The 15,291-nt window shown below is 46.9% G+C and overlaps 1 protein-coding gene across 3 annotated transcripts in view; it reads right to left on the bottom strand.

Annotated features, from left to right (window-relative positions):
- The window catches only part of KAT14 (lysine acetyltransferase 14), a 614,848-nt gene that overhangs the window by 355,744 nt on the left and 243,813 nt on the right, over positions 1-15,291 (bottom strand). The window lies entirely within an intron of this gene.

Raw genomic sequence — 15,291 nt, 5'->3', positions numbered from 1 at the left:
GACGCCGTCATCGATGGGATCGACGTCGACGGAGAATGGCGACGTTTTCTGGCCTTCTTCACGCTGGGGAGCCCCCCCAGAGGCCTCAGCATGGGCAGAGGAAGCAGATCCAGCATGCCCAGACCCACCTTGACTCTGCAGCCTTCTTTCTTCCAGTCCTTGGAGCCTGATCTTCTTTCTGTCTCTCAGGGTCCTGGAGGTGAAGGTCTGGCAAATCTCACACTTCCCAGGCAGATGAGTAGAAGGGAGGCACAGGATACACACAGGGTGTGGGTCCGACCTGGCCTTCTTCCTTCAGCACTCCGGGCATTTATCAAACAATGCTGGCATTTTAGACAAAAAAGAAGTGCTCAGAATACTAGAGAAGGAAGATGGTATCAAAACACGTCGAGTGTAAACACTCGCACACTTTAAAAGTGCAAAATTCTTACAATAAACCCAAAAAGGGAGAGCTCAATGCTCCAGGGTCCTGCTAGCAGCAGTCGGAAAAAAGAACTGAAAGTAAATGGGACCTGCTGGGCATTCTGGGATACTGAGAAAGTTCTAGAAAGTTTTCTTAAAGGCACGGTATCCCTTTTTGAGCCACATAATGGCAGCCTATGGGGCTTGTCTGTCCTCCCCTTCCTCTCTATCATTCCAGAGGATTTGTTGGTTAAAGGGGAAGTTTTTCTCTATGAAGAAAACTTGTCAGGCTGTGCTGTGTGTGGTTTTGGTGGAATGTCTAGTTGGAGTACTGGACAGTGTAGCCTGTGGATATAGGCTGCATTATATGTCTTTAAATTCTCTCTTAGGTATCTGTGCAGGACTGCTTTTTTAGACAGCTTAAGAGATTATTTTTGCTCCGGGGTCCACGCTCATGAGCGGGACTATTCACTAGTTATGACTATAAACAGAGATCCCCTACTACAGAAGCTTGTATTTTTCCAAAATAATCTTTTACTTGTCGTTTTTGGAGTGCACTCATCTCTCAAAATGTGTCACATCTGATGGATTGTGATTTATTATGTGTATGGGTAACCCAGTGTCAAATCTGGAGGTATCAAACTTTCTGCTTCAAGTAGTTTAAATTCACTTGTGAGTATGTCAAAAGGTTTAGGTCCAGATGCACTAACCCTTTTTATAGATTCAAACACACCAAAATGAAGTTTCAATTTTAGCAGTCTTTTACCAACTTCTAAAATGGGACTGCAGTGAAATACCGATTCAGTCTTTGGAGAGGACCTGTTGAGGGCAGCCGCTCTAAATAGCTAATGGCTAAAGGATGTATCTGACATTTCGGTTGCAAATCATTGAAAGTACTGGCACCCAAGTTGGGGGTGGTAACTTGTTCGCAAAAGGGAAGAGGTTCTCTTTGGATCCCTTCACCCATGTGAATTGTGGAATATGTTTCTGGGGAGTAGGCAGTGTTCAGGGGACTCCTGCCAACTCCAACTCTCAGAGAAACTTTAACAAAAATTAAACAAAAAGGTTTGAACAAAATCAGTGTGAACTGGGATGGGTGTGAGGAGTGGACCACTTGTCTTGTCACTTTTTCCTGTAACACTAGGGTGGTCCTACTTACTAAGGAAGAGTATAGGCCCCAGCTACAGAGCTGCCTGTACATTCACAGTACTTTCGATATTTGTGTCCTGCTTACTTAGTGAATGAAGCACCAATGTTTTTTCAACTGTGTTCTTTCCCCTACTTCTATGCACGCTAATCAAAATTTGCCTAGCTTAGTAACGGTAAGTGAATGAAGCACCAATGTTTTTCCAATTCTGTTCATTCCCCTACTTCTATGCACGCTAATCGGGATGCTTGGTAGTATTTGCTTATACTGGGGAGTCCCAGACCTCCGTTCATGAGTGGCTGAGTCCTGCGTCTCAAATCTATCTTGAGATTTGTCTAGGTCTAAACACCACCCTGAGTGGGTCTGCATTTGATAACAGTATGTTGCCCGCATCCTTAGTCATCTTAAATTGATCCCACAATCCAAACTCCACCAAATTCTTCTGTGCTATATTTCCTCTCAGTGAGGGAGTCCAGTGATAAGGTGAAAAACAATGGAGACAGGGGGCACCGTTGCCTGGCAGCTCTACGTATTTCAGGTTTGGATGAATATTGTTCATTGACTACAATTTAAAACTGTTGGATTTGTGTATCTGATAAGTATCTAACAAGGTATGAGACTTGTCATGTGTAACTTGGTAGGATAAAAGTCACATAACAATGCTCCTCACTGGCTCTGGAGACTGCCTTTATGTACTCATTTTCATTCATGGATTCTGAGGCTACAGGAGGGTGACTCTTTTGCTATTTGCAGCCTCTACCATTCCAACACTTCTCAAAAGCTGAAGCAGGCTCGCCAGAGAAGCTACAGTTTCATCAGGCGAGGATTTCTTTATCCTCTGCATTTGCCCAGTGCCATCTTGTGATCCAGCACCTCTTGTGCAAGACACAGGTCACTTTCACCTATTATAATTAGCAACAAAGGAGTGACTAGAAAAGAAAACAAAAAAGTTTTCAAGTGAAGTGAAATGTGAAAAAATAATTATTATTTTATATATTACCCTCACTCACCCAACTTTTGGGTGAGATGCTTCATCATTGGGTAGTTTTCACCAGGCAGGTAAAAGACCTATCTGGTGTGCCACGACACCTGCATCTGCAGTGGAGCTGGATTCAATAAAAACAGTGAATAAAGTGAGAAAGTGATAAAGGTAAAAAAGGTGCGGACGCTGATCCAAACCAAACTTTAATAAAGATTGGCGTGAGCATCAAGTTTGGAGGGCGAAGTTCTTCACAGAGTTGGGATCAGATTCTTTTCTGCACTAAGGAGATTTGTTTCTCTTTCACCAAAACGTCTGGTGGTATGTTGTCCCCCAGTCCAACCGTGGGGTTGATACAGTCTTAATGGGCGGTAGGCTGAAATCGGTGTCTTTCAGTGTCTCTTTGGGTAAATGTAGCAGGTCCCTCACAAACTTTTGTATATCTTGCCCCTTCACATCACATGAAATACCTTTTATTCAGATTTTGTTTCTATGTGATCTGATTTCCAGATCTTCATGCTTAAGTTGCAATTCTTCCTTCCATTCTGCTCTTGCAGCTCCTGAATTTTCACCCCACCACCCAGTTGATGTTGCTCTTCTGACTTTGTATTTACTGTCTTCTTGAGGTCCCTAGCATGTGAATCAAGTGACAGAATATCTGTTTTAATATCTTTAAAGCAAAACTTTTTTTTGACTGTTCCCATTTACATTTTAAAGGATGAATTAACACCCTGTCTGAGCCTGATTGCACAGGGTCTAATGAGGAGTTTGTGTTGTGCACTTGTGATGACTTGACATCAATTTTGACTTTTATTTAAGAGAGTTCTTTTACTAACAGCTCTCATCTGCTTCTGTTTCCAACCATTATTTCATGTGTTCAATATGGGTACTGCAAGTGGGTCAATAGGAGAGATTGTCCCCTCCTTAATATGATAATTTACTTCCACTGTTTTGCACTATAGTTTAGGGCGGCCAAGGCAATGAAGTGCCCTCTCTCATGTCACTGCCTCCAGCTTTTATGCTATGAAGTGTAAAATAAGTGTCATGAAAAGGTTAGTTGGAGATTTGTGGTTTCATTAATGTGCTTTGAAAGGAATAATTTCTTACCTGTAACTCCAGTTCTCTCGTAGGGTAATGTCCAATATAGTCATAAGCACAGAAAAGTCCCGCCCACATGCAGGGACCCCTGAGCACTTCTTCAATATCTATCTTCTGAAGTGTAGATTTTCACCTTTCTTCAGGGTCTGTAGAGACACTTAAGAAAGAAAACGAATAATGCAGCCTATAGACATAGGCTACAATGGCCTGCTTCTTCATATTGAGCTCAAAAAAAGACCAGAAGGAAGCATATATGTATAATTTTATGATGCTTTAGCAAACAGTTTAAATCTCCCTCACAAACCCTTTTTATCATAGAAAAGGACAGTGTAGCCTCAGAGGTTATCATAATATGGTTAAAACTTAAGAATGTGCCTTTAAGAACCCAGAGACTAATAGTATTTTATCATGCTCAGCAAGTGGCAGTTGCGTCAGTACTTTTTTAAGGCGATGCACGATGATATGTAGATCCCATGGTTACCTCTGTCCACTCCACCAGGGAGGAGGGAATGTAGCTCACAACTATAATAGAAATTCCCCTACAAGAGAATTGGAGTTACAGGTAAGAAACTATTTCTCTTCTCGCAGGTGATTTCCATTTATAGTCATAAGCATAATAGAGTAGCAAGCCCATCCCTATTAAGATCAGTGGAGAGGACAGAGAATCCACTACGGTAGTTTAAGTGAATACATTTCTGAGGAATGTCTGTCCTACTTGACCATCTGCCCTAGCGTCCTAGTCTAGGCAATAGGTCTTGATGAATGTATGAATAGCCTCCACGTGGCTGCTTTGCAAAGATTTGGAATAGGTTTATTCCTTAATAAAGCAGCAGTAGCTGCTTTACCTCTGGTTGAGTGCACTTTGGATTTAGTTGATAGCGTTTTGTTAGCCTTTTGATAGCACAATAGAATACAGGAAACTATCCATTGGGTAATGGTTTGTTTGCAAGTGGCTAACCCCGTACAGACCGGACCGTAGTTGATAAACAATTGGTCCGATCTGTGGATGTTCTCTGTTTTATCGAGGTCAAATTTAATAACTCTCCTCACATCCAGGGAGTGACGACTTCTTTCAGCTAGAGTTGAGTGATTCTGAAAGAATGTAGGTAAAGAGATGGTCTGGTTGTCATGGAAGTCTGAAATCAAAAGTCAGAAGGAATTTTGACTGAGTTCTCATGACCACTTTGTTAGAGTGTGAGGGAAAACCTTCAACCCTTCTAAAAAAATCCTTTAGAGTTTAAAAAAAGAGGTCGGAGAAGGACATTTTCTGTGGGCAGTAAGAGCTGCCAGGTGAGCCTGGTACGGAAGGATAACAGCTTCTTGGCAAACAGTAGAGTTCACATTCTTGGAGGAACACCAAATCCAGAATCTTTTCCACTTGAAGGCATAAGCAGAACAAGGGGAAGGCCGCTTAAACTCTTTGAAGATCTCCATACAGTCTTGTGGCAGGTTCAAATGTCTGTACTGCACTAGCTGAGGAGCCAAGCAGCCTAATTTAAGGAGGAGAGATTAGGGTGAACCATCTGGCATTTGAATTTTGTTAGGAGGTCTGGTCTGCATGGCAGCATGAGATGTGGATACAACGACTGGTGAAGAAGGTCCGTGAACCACCACTGACATGGTCACTCTGGAGCTATGAGTATCATCTTGGCTTTCGACTGGGATAGCTTGATTAAGATTACTGGGATCAGGGGTATTGGTGGAAAGGCATAAAGAAATTTGAGGGACCAATCTATTCATAAGCAATTCCCCAGAGTCCCTAGATGGTAGTTCCTCAAGGTGAAGCCATGGCTTTTTAGTTTTCATCTGTGGCAAACAAGTCAATGGTTGGTATGCCCCACATTTGGGAGATACTGGTGGTTTTCTTCGAGCACTCTGCTCTGCTGAGCGCTTCTGCTTGCACATTTTGAACACCTGGGAGGTTAGTTGCCATGATCTCTAGGTTCCTGTCCAAGAGCCACCTCCGGATTGCCTGGGCATCGAGTGACAGGGCTCTGGACCTCGTCCCCACTTGTTAAGGTAGTACATGGTGGGTGAAAGACTGAGTGCTAGGTGAACTGTGCAGAGCTCTAGGAGATTGATGTGGTAAGTCATAACTCTCTGAGACCTTGTGCCCTGAAACTGTAGGTGATCCATGTGGGCTTTTTTCTGTAACAGAATGTTGACCTCTGACCATAGCAATGTGAGATAAAATGTGGACAGTTTGGGAGGGATGGACTGTGGTGGACTGGTGAACCTGAGATAATATCCACTTTGCACAATATTCAGAACCCAGTGGTCTTTTGTGATGTTTTGCCACTCTGCCAGACAATAAGTAATTTCTTCCACCTACAGAGTGGGTAAAGGAAGAGGGGGAAGAAAGGACTCATGATTTGACGCTGTTGCCGGTTTACCTCCCTGTGAAGGCTAGTGGGTAGAGCGTTCTCTTGTCTGTTTCCATTGTTGCTGGAAAGATCTCAAGTGTTGGTGCTGAGATCTGGCTGTGTACCACCAAGGGATTTGAACCCTCTGAGAATGAAAGCGACACCAGTAGGGTCTGAAGGATTTTATTTGTTCATTTGGTCTATCTAGACCCACCACTTTTAGAGTTTCCATTTTGCTTTTCATCCTTGGCATTTCGTCATCAACATGGCGACCAAAGAGCGCAGACCCTGACAATGGAAGATTCAGTATGCATTGCTGACTCTCTGGCATAAGGTATGTCAACCAGAGCCAAACATGGCTCCTCAAAGTTACTCTGTGGCAATAACCATGAGCAGCTGATGGCGATGAATCCACCGCAGCACTAATCACTTGATTAGACACCATTGTTCCCTCATGTACGTTCTCCAGAAAGTCTTCTCTCTTATCTCTTGAGAGATGCTCAGCAAAATGAGGTATGGAGTACCAAAGGGCTCTATTATATCTGCCAAAAAGAGCTGTTGCGCTGGCTGCTTTCATGAATGTTGCAGTAGTGCTGCATACTTTGCAGCCTGCAGAGTCATGTTTCCTGCTCTCTTTATCTGGAGGAGCCGATGATGACGGAGAAGTAGAGTGGTGTTTCTTAGTCGAAATATCACTACAGAATCTGGAGGGGGATCAGAGCGGAGGAATAAAGAATCTTGATATGGAGGCCGGTATTTCTTCTGCAGCCTTGACAGAGCAGCCTTAAGAGTGGCCGGTGTCAAAACCAGCTCCATGGCAGGTTCTAGAAAGCAAGGAACCAGAAGTAGTGGTCTTGAAGCTGTTCATTGTTGTAGAGTTTCAAATATTACAGATGTGCAACATCTGTATATTTAGCTTGGCTGCTCCACGTCTAGAAATTCTTGGAAGGTTGTGATATCATCCACAGGGGAGATACGGGCCGGTGAAGAACCTGATAGCATTGGAGACTACCCTCTTGTAGCTGAGGAAGGCGTATCTGTTTGTCTGCGATGAGACCTCGATCTTGGATGGTGTCTATGTCGCCGAGGTGAATGCTGCAAAGATGTCGGTTAGCATCTTGGAATGCGATGAGAATGATGACTAGCATGGTGGCGCGTACAAGAGCACAAACTATTTCTGGGAGTTGGATGTCTAGGAGGAACTGGCTCTACTGGAGGAGAAGCTACATGTAGGGTGGCAAGGCGCTTGGGGTGGAGGAGGTAGTGCCAGTGATGGGGGTGATGGTGGGGCAGGTGACGTTGAATGAGGAGATGATGGCACCAGAATGGGAAAGGGTTAATATGGTCTTGAAAATTGACAGTCTGAAAAAGGATATATTCTTCTTCCCATCTTTCTTGTCTCCTCGATGTCGAGAAACTTTTTGACGTCGACATTTCATTACAATGTTTAGTTGTCCACACCACTCCTCGACCTCCCTCCCACGAATTACATCGCTTTCTCGATGTTGATCCAGCTCTTGAAAGCCAACAAGTCGGAGCTGTACCTTGCACTGATGTCGATGCTCTCAACATCGGCTGGGACTGATGTCGTTTTTGGCCAGAAAACCTTTTTTCCACCTCCCACGTCTCTAGAAGTGGAAGAAAGAACTCTGGTGGAAAACGGACCTTCCCCTAGCTGAGGTCCTAACTTCAGGCTGTGTTTTCTGGTGCAATCTCTCTTCAGTCCCATGAGGGTGAATCTTCTCACTTTCACGTAAGGTGCACCGCAAAAAGTTCCTTCAATGATGATGAGTCAGGAACGTAAGATGATGCTAGAGAGATGATACAGACCTTGTGAGGGTCTGTATTGGCCTTTTTCAGCCCACTTTTTGGGCACTTGTCTAACAATGAAGGCATTTTATTTGACAAAATACCTCACTTTTCTGTCAGAAAATAATAGAAAAGGGCAGGGAGAGATAAAACACGTTGAATAAAGGTGTCACCAATTTCTACTGAGAATTATGAAGAAAAAAAGCCTAAAAAGACCGAGCTCTATGATCCATAGTCTTGTCAGCAGGAGCCAGAAAAAAAGAATAGAAGCAACTGTCACCTGCTGAGCATGATGGGATACTGATGGACAATGGGTTCTTAAAGGAACAGTCTTTAGTTTTAAACATTTAATGGCAGCCTATTAAGCTACACTGTCCTTTTCCACTTCTTCTCTATCATAAAAAGGATTTGTGAGGGAGATTTACACTAAGGCATCATAAAGTTATCCATAGATTCTTCCTTCTGGACTATTTTGAGCTCATTATGAAGTGGCCCATTGTAGCCTATGCCTATAGGCTGCATTACCTATTTTCTTTCTTAAATGTCTCTACAGGCCTTCCAGAAGAATGGCAAAAACCTACACTTAAGATGATATATATTGAAGAAGTGCTTCGGGGTCTCTGCATGTGGGTGGGACCATTCCATGCTTAAGACTATACATGGAAATCACTGATGGGTAATTTAATTAACTGTATCATCCTGCCACCGAATTTGGTTTTGGTTTGGTGGCATGGAAGTGCGAAGGAGAGGTCTCTGGTCCAAACAGCCTTTCGGGAATGGGAAAGGAAAGTAGTGTGAATAGCTGCCTACGAAACCTTAGAGAAATGTAAAAATCCAAACCTTTTGTCTACTGAAGCAGATTCAGAAGCAGACAAGGAAGACCGGAACATAAGGTGTAATTTGCCACTGTCACCAGGAATGGGGAAATGAATATGCTACTTACCAGTATGCATCTGTTCTTGGCATGTAGGGCTGCTAAATTCACATCTAGTGCATAGATCGCCGCCTAGTGTTGGGTCCGGATGATTGCACCTTGTTGTCCTGGAAGAGTCTTCGAAGTATCACGAGATAGGTGGCTCCTCCCCTGGACTACAGTGCGCATGGGCATCGACTCCATCCCCAGATTGTTTTTAGCCATTGTGTCAGAGATGGAGTGAAATAGCGTAAATGATGTCCATGCTAATGATTGAATGCAAGAATGGTCTGCAGCCGCTACGGGCGCCGGGGAGGAGGGCGGGCGATGTGAATGTTAGCAGCCCTACATGCCAAGAACAGATGCATACTGGTAAGTAGCATATTCAGTTCGAGGCATGTGGGCTGCTAAATTCACATCTAGTGCATAGAATACATAGCAGTCCCTCCATTAACGGCGGCCGCCCGTGCCGGCTGCAGAAGTTTGAAAAAGAGTTTTAAGAACAGCCTGTCCTACAGCTGCCTGCTGTTTAGAATGCACATCCACGCAATAATGTTTAGTAAACGTGTGTGGTGTAATCCATGTGGCTGCTCTACAAATATCCTCCAAAGGAATATTACCCAGGAAAGCCATGGAGGCCCCCAACTTGCGTGTTGAGTGGGCCCTGGGGGGGAACCGTTAAGGTGCGCTTAGCCTTGTGGTAGCAAATCTGGATACACTTAACGATCCACCTGGCTATTCCAGCCTTGGAAATGGGGTTGCCTTTGTGCTGGGCTGAGAAGGCAACAAACAATTGTTGTGTTATCCTAAAGTGTTTGGTCCTGTCAATGTAGTACATTAACGCTCGTTTGACATCAAGCGTATGAAGCATCCTTTCTGCCACTGTTTCGGGATTCTGAAAGAATGTGGGCAGTTCAATGGTCTGATTAACATGAAACCGTGACACCACTTTAGGGAGAAACTTAGGATTAGTGCGCAGCACCACCCTATTAGGATGAATCTGAATGAACGGCTCTTGTACTGTGAGCGCCTGCAGCTCACTGACGCGCCGTAGAGACGTGATGGCAATGAGAAAGGCCACTTTCCATGTCAGGAATTGAATCTCACAGGAATGTAGGGGCTCAAACGGTGGTTCCATCAATCTGGTGAGGACCACATTGAGGTTCCACACAGGAGCTGGTGGGGTCCTGGGGGGGATGACTCGTTTCAGCCCTTCAAGGAAATCTTTCTATGGCAGGCACCCTAAAAACAGAGAGGTGCTGCCGGTTCTGGAGATAAGCCGCTATGGCGGATAAGTGGATCCGAATGGAAGCATACGCCAGATTACATTTGTAAAGATGTAACAAATAGCAGATGATATTAGGAATGGAAGCATCTAGCGGGTTGATATGATGGTCTGTACAGTAAATGACAAACCGCTTCCATTTTGCTGCGTAGCAAGCCCTGGTAGTGGGCCTTCTCGCCTCCCGGATAATGTCCATGCATTCCGGGGGCAAATCAAGGTAGCCAAACTCTAGGACTTCAGGAGCCAGATCGCCAGGCTGAGCTGTTGCGGGTCTGGGTGCTGAATGTCGCCATGGTTCTGCGTCAAGAGCCTGGGTGTGAGGCGCAGTCTTTGACGCGGCACCACGGAGAGCTCCAGGAACGTGGTGTACCATGGTTGGCGTGCTCACGTTGGAGCAACCAGGATGAGTGTCATCGAGTGTTGCAGCAGCTTCCTTGCCACCAGCGGTATGAGAGGTGCTGGGGGAAAAGCGTACGCAAATTTGCCTGACCAGTTCATCCATATCGCATTGCCCTGCGACTGAGGGTGTGGGAACCTGGCGGCGAAGCTTGGGCATTTTGCGTTCTCCCTTGTGGCAAACAGGTCTATCTCTGGATGACCCCACTGCTGGAAGTACGGGTGGAGTACTGATGGATGTAACTCCCACTCGTGCATTTGGTGGCTGTACCTGCTGAGCAGATCCGCCATCTGATTGTCCTTGCCTGGGAGGTGTTTCGCCATGAGGAAGATGTTCCTCTGAATGGCCCACTTCCACATGCTCTGAGCCAGATGAGACAGCTGTGGAGAGTGTGTTCCTCCTTGCTTCTGGATATAGTACATCGCTGTCATGTTGTCCGTCCGGATCAACACGACCTTGTTGTACAGATGTACTTTGAACGACTTCAGTGCCATGAAGATCGCCATCAGCTCCAAGTAGTTGATGTGCATCCTCTTTTGTTGTGTCGACCATAGTCCCTGCACCGTGTAATGGATGACATGCGCTCCCCATCCCTGGAGAGACGCGTCCGTCGTCAGGATAATCTGTGGCACAGGCTCTTGGAACGGTCGGCCCTTGCAAAGGTTGTGTGGAGTCCACCAATGCAGAGAGTTGTATGCCCGACCGGTCACCAACACTAGGTCTTTCAACTGTCCTTGAGCCTGAGTCCACTGGTGTGCCAAGCACTCCTGGAGAGGACGCATATGTAACCTCGCGTGCGGGACTATGAAGATGCAGGAGGCCATCATGCCTATCAACTGCATAAACACTCTTGCTGGGAGTGAGTGTTGCGGCCTGAACTTTTGAATGAGAGGCTGGATACTGGTGATCCTCGCTGGATTCGGCTGAGCTGTAGCAGTCAGAGTATTGATTGTCGCGCCCAAGTACTGCCGCACATGGGCTGGTTGAAGGTGCGACTTCGGATAGTTGAGGGAAAACCCCAGACTGTGAAGAATGTGAATAGTGCTGGACATGTCCGCGGCGCACTGCTGTGCTGACTTGGCCTGAACCAACCAGTCGTCTAGATAGGGGTAGACATGTATGTTCTGTCTCCTGAGGTGCGCCGCCACGGTCGCCAGACACTTTGTGAACACTCTGGGGGCAGTGGTCACTCCGAAGGGTAGTACCTTGAACTGGTAATGCCTGCTTTGAATGGTGAACCTGAGGTATTTTCTGTGGGATGGATGGAGTGGTATGTGAAAGTAAGCGTCCTTGAGATCCAAGGTTGCGAGGAAGTCTCCCTGTTCTAACAGTGGAAGGACTTGCTGCAATGTCAACATGTGGAAGTGTTCTGAAAGAATGTACACGTTGAGCGGGCGTAGGTCCAGGATGGGTCTGAGCGAGCCGTCCTTCTTTGGTATTAAGAAGTACAGGGAATAAACCCCTGTGCCCTGTTCTTCCACTGGCACGAGCTCTATGGCGCCTTTTTGCAGTATCGCAAGAACTTCCTGCTGCAATAAGTGCAAGTGCTCTGCTGACATAGGACGGTGCCTTGGGGGAATGGTGGGTGGAGTGGATGTTAGCTCCAAACAATAACCGAACTGGATAAGTTTCCTTACCCACCTGTCCGTGGTGATGGATTTCCAGACAGGCAGGAACTGTTGGAGTCTCCCCCCGACAGGTGTCAGATGGTCGGGGGGCAGTGACAGGGAGTCAATGTTTGTTAGCGGCAGAGGAGCGGGAAATGTTGTTTCCTCTGCCTCTGCCCTTGGTGTTGTTTCCTCTGTAACCACCTCTACTCTGTTTTGTGTATGAGGATTGCGCACCACCCTTAGTAAATTGCGCCTGCTGTGCCACGTGTCCTCTGGTAACACCTCGATTGCCTGAGCGACGAAAAGTGCTTCCCCTAAACTGCTGAGACTGAAGTGCACCCATTGATTTCGCAGTCTCAGTGTCTTTCTTAATCTTCTCAAGTGTGGTGTCCACCTCTGGGCCAAATAGTCTGTCTGGATTAACAGGCTGATTGAGAATAGTCGTTTGAATCTCTGGCTTAAACCCCGAGATGCGGAGCCATGCTTGGCGCCTCAGCATCACACTAGTGTTGATGGATCTTGCTGCTGTATCCGCAACGTCCAGCGCACACTTAATAGCAGCGTTGGAGATGAGCTTGCCCTCTTGGATGAGCATCTCCGCACCCTCTTTAAACTCATCAGGGAGGTGTTGTAGAAGCTGCTCTAATGTATCGTAGTGTGCCCTGTCGTATCTGGCCAACAGAGCTTGTGTGTTTGAGATGCGCCATATGTTGGCTGCCTGTGCTGCCACCCTTTTCCCAGATGCCTCTAGCACTTTAGACTCTTTGTCCGGGGGAGGAGCTTCACCCGTCGTCTGAGAGTTCGCCCTTTTGCGTGCATTAGAGACCACCAAAGAGTCCAGAGGCAACTGGCCCCGAATGAAAGTTGGGTCCCCAGGTGCCGGCCTGTACTTCTTCTCAATTCTAGGGTTCACCACTCGCGCCCTAGTAGTGTCTTTGAAAATGTCAGTGGCATGTTTCATCATTCCTTTAAGCATAGGAAGAGTTTTTACAGTCTTTTCGGCAGTAGAGAAAGTGTTGAATAGAAAGTCCACCTCTACCGGGTCAGCATGCATCTCTACTTTGTGGTTCGCAGCTGCCCTTTCGATTAAGGCATTGAATGCTGTAGAATCTTCTGTTGGAGAAGTTTTAGGCCCATATGCTTGTGGGTCAGAGATGGGCTGGTGGTCCCCCTGATCCCCTGAGGGCAACCATGAGTCCTGTTGTTCATCAGGGTCAGTGTTCTCAGGGAAGGTATACTGTTCCTCCTGGTCGCCCTCCCCACCATCTGAACAAGTGGGTGAAGATGTCGGACTTTTGGTTGGTTGGTTAATAGGCTCCACCAGTTGAGGGGACCCAGGGAGTGGCTTCTTCTTCTTTAGAGGGATTACAAACGGCTCTAGAGGCTGTGAAGTAATCTTTCTCTTCTCGAGCGTCAATATTCCAGTGTCAGCATCGATAAAGTGTTCCGACTCGTCATCCAACAAGGGCTGTCGACCAGAGAGAGCCCAGAGGGAAGATCGGGGTACCGACGGGCAGAGCGGTGCTCCACATACCCGAGCCGTAGCCAGGTGAGGTGGGGCTGTTCCCTCCTGCCACAAAGCCAGGAGGACGATTTACAATATCGCAACATCAGGTGATATTGTTTTCTTGTTTTTCTCACACATCTTATGATTTATCACACATTAATGTAGCAGTAGCATAAAATTGGTCCTGAGGAAGCAGCAGGGTAGCTTTTGCCCCTATTTTACTGCAGAAACATGTCGACCTTTTATACTGAAAGTAAGTAGTTATTTGTTTAGACTACTTCTTGCACTGTTTTTAGTGATTTGAGAGAGAAGGCGAACATATTAAAGTTTCTTTCCCCTTCCTTACTCAATTTTATATTGTACCACTTTTTCACCTTTGCACATACACTTTGGTTTTACACCCAACCACTTCACACTGCACTGCTACTCAGTCAACCCAAGACATATTCCCGTTTACCAACTATTCATTGGGAATCCCATGGCAGGGTAGGTTATAACATCACCTGTTCTGCTGTGGATTTTTCACCTGTAGGTGAGAAGGAGCCCAAATGATGAAGGGCGGTCTCGGTCGTTGACTGATGGGTATTTTTCTGACACTACTCTGAAAACCCTAGGCATGACTGTAGGCATACCATTTGGTCCCCTGACATAGACATTGAAGTAGTTTATTGTTCTTTTTGACCCCATGCTATTGTTAGTTGGTATATGTCGACCAGAACTGCCACTTAGTTGAGTATGCCTCCCTTCGACCGCGTCCTTGGGCACCGACCGAGGCGCAAAAGCCTTCGGCACCACCTTTGGTGGCAAGGTAAAGTGAAGCGGCATCGAGGCTTGCTTCTTCGGTACAACCGGAGTAGTCTCCGAGGGCGTCTTCGGGCCCGACGTGGATTCTTTGTCTCGAATCCGTTTGAGGGAGTCTTGTACCTGCTTCGTAAAAGAAGCGGATGGCTTCGTCGATCCGACTGTCGACCTCGATCCACCCCCAGGGGAAGACTGGAGCGTGGATGACACCTTTTTGGCTGTTGGAGCTGCCGATGCGCCGTCGGCAGAGCTCCCACCACCGTCTACGGCTCCATGCGTCGCCGTCAATGTCTTCGGATCGACCAACTTTCTTTTTGGTGCCGGGACTCCTGGCTTCGGCACGGTGCCCCTTTTGGCATCGCCGACCGGTTTGTCTGCCGATGCGGTGGGCTTGACTGTAGTCGGTACCAAGGCCTTCTTTGAGCTTGGCTGCTCAACCACCTTCGGTACCTTAGCCGCATCAACAGTCTTTTTTGGCTTTGAGGTATCCGAAGATGACGGCGTCGATGACGTAGCAGACGCCTTCGAAGATGACGGCGTCAATGACGTAGCAGACGTCTTCGGTTTCGATGGAGTGGAGTCCATCTTGGTTTTGCTCGAACCCGAAGGTTTCACTTTCGGTTTCGTTTTCGGTAATGGCGGCTCCGCAGAGGTGTCCATAGCCGGGCCGATAGGCGGGGCGGAGGATCGAGGCGTATGGTCGTGGGTAAGGCCTCGTGGCGATCCCGTGACCTGAGCCGTTGTAAAAGTTGGGACGGGGCATAGCTCATCCTCCGAGCTATCTTCCATGGCCCCAAAAGGTTCTCCGTCGTCCCCTACCTCCTCGATGTCTTCCTCGAGGTCGTGGTCCTCGACCGCTTCTCCGTAGTCGGTCTCGACCTCCGCCGAAGCCGGCGAAATCTGCAGGTGAAGCTCCTGCTCATCTGCTGCGGGGTCGCCGAAGATGTCCGCTGGCGCCGGAGCCGATCGCTGGGCCTCAA

This window comes from Lissotriton vulgaris, unplaced genomic scaffold, assembly GCF_964263255.1.
Source record: "Lissotriton vulgaris unplaced genomic scaffold, aLisVul1.2 SCAFFOLD_1162, whole genome shotgun sequence".
NCBI lineage: Eukaryota > Metazoa > Chordata > Amphibia > Caudata > Salamandridae > Lissotriton > Lissotriton vulgaris.
The sequence above is the reverse complement of the archived record's forward strand: the minus strand, read 5'-3'. Positions and strand labels throughout refer to the sequence as shown.